This window comes from Lipotes vexillifer, unplaced genomic scaffold (genome assembly GCF_000442215.2).
Source record: "Lipotes vexillifer unplaced genomic scaffold, Lipotes_vexillifer_v1.1 scaffold666, whole genome shotgun sequence".
NCBI lineage: Eukaryota > Metazoa > Chordata > Mammalia > Artiodactyla > Lipotidae > Lipotes > Lipotes vexillifer.
Window position 1 is genome coordinate 4,628,709 of NW_006787408.1, and position 4,935 is coordinate 4,633,643.

The window sequence follows — 4,935 nt, forward strand, 5'->3', positions numbered from 1 at the left end:
GTAGGGAAAAAAGAAAAGCAACAGAGTGGCAGAGAATGCCCTTTTAGATAGGTTGGTCAGGAAGGTCCTGTCTGATGAGATGACATTCGAGCAGAGACCTGAAAGAAATGAGAAGAGTGTGTCCAGCAGAGGGAACTCCTAGTGCAAAGGCACTGCACTCAAGGTGTGCTTAGCCTGTCAGAGGAACACCAAGGAGGCAGGTGGCTATAAGGAGGCCAGGGCAGAATGAGCAAGGAGGATGGTTGGGGGAGGAATCAGAGAGGTTGTGGGTAGGTGAGGGAAGCAGATCAGTAGGCCTCAAAGGGCTATGGGAAGGACTTTGTGTGAGACGCCAACCACTAGAAGGGTTTGTGCGGAGGAGTGACATAAGCTGAATTACATGTTAAGATGGTTCCATGGACATAGAAGCGAGGCAATGAGAGAAGCAGAGAGAGCAGTTAGGAGGCTACTGCAATAACCCAGGTGAGAGGTGATGGTGACTAGGGTGGGAGATGAAAAATGGTTGGACTCAGAACACATTTGAAATACAGAGCTAATAGTGTGTGCTGATGGATTGGATTGGATTCCCAGAATGAGGGAAAGAAGGGAACCAAAAATGACTCCTGGAGTTTTGGCTGAGCAGCTACAAAATGGAGCTGTCTTTTACGGAAAAGGGGAAGACTGTTAGGAGAAAGTTTGAGGAGAGAGATCAGAAATTCAGGTTTGGATGTGTTAACTCTGGGATGCCTATTAGATATCCAGTTGGAGACACTAAGGAACAACTGGCTATATAAGGAGGGACAGAGGTCTGGGCTAGGGATGTGACTTTTAGAGATATCAGTACTTAAAGCTGTGAGACTGGATGAGATCACCTAGGAGTGAATATAAAGAGTGGAAGTGGTCTGAGAACTGACCCTTTGGATTCTCTAAAGTTCAGAGGTCAGGAAAGTGAGGAAGATCCCATAAAGGAGACTTGGGAAGAGTAGCTCACTAGAGTAAGTGTAATCAGCTGCTTCAAATTCTGCTTATAGGATAAGATGAAGACTAAGAATTGACCATTGAATTTAGCAACATGGAGAACGTCGGTGAACTTGACAGACAACTCAAGTGCATGTGGAGACTGTGAGTAGATGGCTTTTGCGGGGAGCTTTGCTGCAAATATGAACTTTGGGACAGTAGCTGGTGAGGATGAGATCTTTTTTAACATCCCTTCAACCCTTGAGACCTAAGTCTTGGCTTTGGTCTTTACTAGTGTCTCTCCATTATTATTATTTTTTAACCTTACTGATGTTGACTCTTGCTAAAAATTTCCTCCTCTTTCTCACTGTCAGCACTTATAGGAAATGATTCCTTGTCATCCTTCAATCCCATGTCATCTGAATCTTGTATCATTTATATCTTCAGATGTGCCTATTTCTTCAGTTTTCATTAACTGTATGTGTGGTGTTGAAGGTATTATATACTTCAATATAAATTCAGCCATTGCTTCAATTGTCTCTTGTTTTGCTTTTAAATATTTTCTTGATTGAACTCTACTGGTCAATGTCATTTCATGTTGATGTGGTGAACAGCTGCAAATTCCTCCAGTTTCCTAGAGGACAAAATATACATAACTATTTTTTGTTTGTTTGTTTGTTTTTGGCTGCGTCAGGCCTTTGTTGCGCCATGTGGGTTCTTAGGTTGCGACGTGCTGGCATCTCTCTAGTTGTGCTGCGTGGGCTCTGTAGTTTGCGGCATGCAGGCTGTCTAGTTGAGGAGCACGGACTCAGTAGTTGTGGCGCACAGGCTTAGTTGCCCCGTGGCATGTGGGATCTTAGTTCCTGACGAGCGATTGAATCTGCGTCCCCTGCATTGGAAGGTGGTTTCTTTACCACTGGACCACCAGGGAAGTCCCATACACAACTATTTATTTAGTAGTTTTTATATTTACCTAAGAGTTTGTACTTTGATTCTTTGTTATAGTCTGGTATAATAATACTCTATGTCAATAGTTTTCTAGTAACTAATAAGTGAACTTTAGTAAAATTAAAACATTTGGAAAAAGTACAATTTAAGTAGCTGCTGATGTAATGTTTTGTTTTCTTGATTTCTTCTTTAGTTTTAAAACAATTAATGATTAAAATAGAAGAATAAATGTCAATTTTAAATATATTATTATTCAAATACAGTATTTCATGTGTAAAGTAACTAAACAAAACTTACCAAACAAAACTGTTACATCTTGCCATTCATACTCTGCTACACTCTTTTAAAGACACAAATAGCAACTCCAAGTTGCTATTGGAGGACAAAACTGAAGTAACTCAGGCTCTATTTCTTCATATTTACGATCATTGTTTATTTTGAATCTATGGTTCAAACCCAGGAATACGTACTACCAAAAGGGATGGAGACAAGAATTGTGCCTGAAGCAAGATTGAACAATCCTGGGCCATTATGTATTCCCACAACAAATATGTGTATCTAAGTCCACATGTGTCCTGGTCCAACTGTGTAACTGGGAGTTTTCCAAAATAACTTCTCTGTAGAACACAGTGTTTATTAAATGTTAAGAAATTAAAATGTGCCAATGAAAAAAATGTGCCAATTTGAAGCTTACGTATGCATTATTAAAACAACAGTAATTGTAGCAACTGTTTAGAACACTATGCCAATAAAAAAGTCGGGGAGGGGGGCATTTTAGCTCAGACGTTGCTTAGAACTGTCAGCACATGGTGATAATAGAAAGCAGATTTTTATGGGAATCCCCTGGCAGTCCAGTGGTTAGGGCTCTGCACTTCCAATGCAGGGAGCATGGGTTCAATCCCTCGTTGGGGAACTGAGATCCTGCAAGTGGCATGGTCAAAAAAAAAAGAGAGAGAGACTTTTAGTCAATTTCCTTATGTATTTAAATTCTCTACAGACAGTGTGTACCATTATTGCCTCTACCCAGGACTGACTGTCCTCTCCCCCGTCCTTGGTATACCTCAGGTGGTGGATATCTCTGCAGGCTAGCAGTGATCAGTTGTGAAAGGAAAACTGATATTGCAGAAGACAGAGAGGGAGAAAATTGCTAGGGCCTTATCTCTGAGTAGATCAGAGGGGATGAGATCAGCCAGCAGAGGGCTGATTTAGATAAGGGCGTATAAACAGTTCACACGTTGCAGTTGGAGGCAAGGCAGAGTTTACGGGTACAGATTGCAGGCAGGCCTATATATCCAAGGTATTATTTCTTAGTTTCTTTTACAGAAATGGCATTGGATTCAGAGACCTTCCACCCTCCCATAGAGGGTGGGTGTCTATGAATTTCCTTTAAGGACCCTTTATGACCAACTTTGATTTTATTTTCTTGAGTACTTTGGTCATGTCCTTCAATTTATTTGCTCTTTACTGGTATTAATGCTTGAATATCAGCTATGCTGACCCAACAGGCACATTTTTGTGATTTTTGGAACTGAGACTATGAATTCCCTCTAACAGAGAATAAATGTTCTGATTGGGGTAACCCAATTGTGATCAGTGTAGAATTTAGTCTCTTTCTGCTTCTCATCTCTGAGAAAGATGCTGCAGATCTGAGAGTGGCTGCATGGGGGTGGGACATGGCACCCTGTTGCAGCACTTGTCCTTTTCTGTAGGGTTTTGTTTTGATATTTTCACACTGCTCAGAGAGAATTCCACCCAAAGGTCCTCAAGTGCCATGAAAAGGACAAGGAAAGAGCATCCCTGAACGGTGGCGTTGTTAAATGCCAAGAGCCTGCCTCTCCAGTGGATTATTTTGAGACATTGAAATACTTTTCAAAGGCTTTGCTAAGTACTCATTGTGGAAAAGGACAAATTCTATATTAAACTTACACTGGAGCCAGAAGTGGCCTTGGGTAAAATTGTGAACTAGATGATGTTTGTCACCTTTTTATTACCTTTTCCCCCATCAGTGGATGCTCCATCCCCTTCCCCTAAAGTCTCTTGGAGACTTCCCCCTCTCTTCCTCTTTGCCTTATATGACTGACTGCCAGAAAAGGCTATACGTTGGTAACTGAGATCTTCTTGTTCTTCTCCAGGGAAATTGCTTCTGCTGCAGGCTTTTCAAACAGAGCTGCTCATTCTTCCTTACCCCACAGACTTCTAACTGCTTCTCTGCTTCCTGTGTGGTCATCCTCCAGTCTACCTCCACGCTGTAGTCAGTGGAGAACATGCAACCTGGCCCTTACTTACCAGCCAGCCTTAGCTTTGCCAAGATTTCCCTGTTCTCTGTCCTCTGGCCAAACCAATCTGCCATCATTTCCTCAAACCCACTGTGTTCCCTAGAGGAGTAGACACCCCAAGCTTTGGCTTGTACAGTGCCCTCTCCCTGGAACACCCTTCCTTGCCCCCTTCCTTTGTCCCTTACTCATTCCACAGATCGAAGTTTAGGCATCCTACTCCAGGAAGCCTTCCCTGACTACCCCCATTCAGGTTAGTTGCTCCTCATAAATAATTTTTAGTACTAATCCCATTATATTGTAGATGCTTGTGTATTTCTCTTCCCCCTCCTCCCCAACGAGGATTTCAATTGGGGTGGCTCTGTCCACAGTGATTTCCCATTTTGGGGGAAGAGGCCCAAATACAGGGGTGGTGGTAGGTGATGGTGGCATCAATGCCAAATAATCATAAGCTTAGCCAGAGCTTATGATCGATATGTTGGATAAAAATTTTTTAATGAATGAATGATAGGATGAATTTAGATCTATGCACCACTTCTCCTAAACATAGTTGCAATTTAGTCCCTAATTTTCACCAACAAACAGGCTAGAAATTCCATTTTACAATAGTTTAACAGTATATTCAAATCAATAACATTTTTTAACGTCCTTATTGGAGTATAATTGCTTTACAGTGGTGTTTGTTTCTGCTTTATAACAAAGTGAATCAGCTATACATATACATATATCCCCGTATCTCCCCCCTCTTGCGTCTCCCTCCCTCCCACCCTCCCTATCC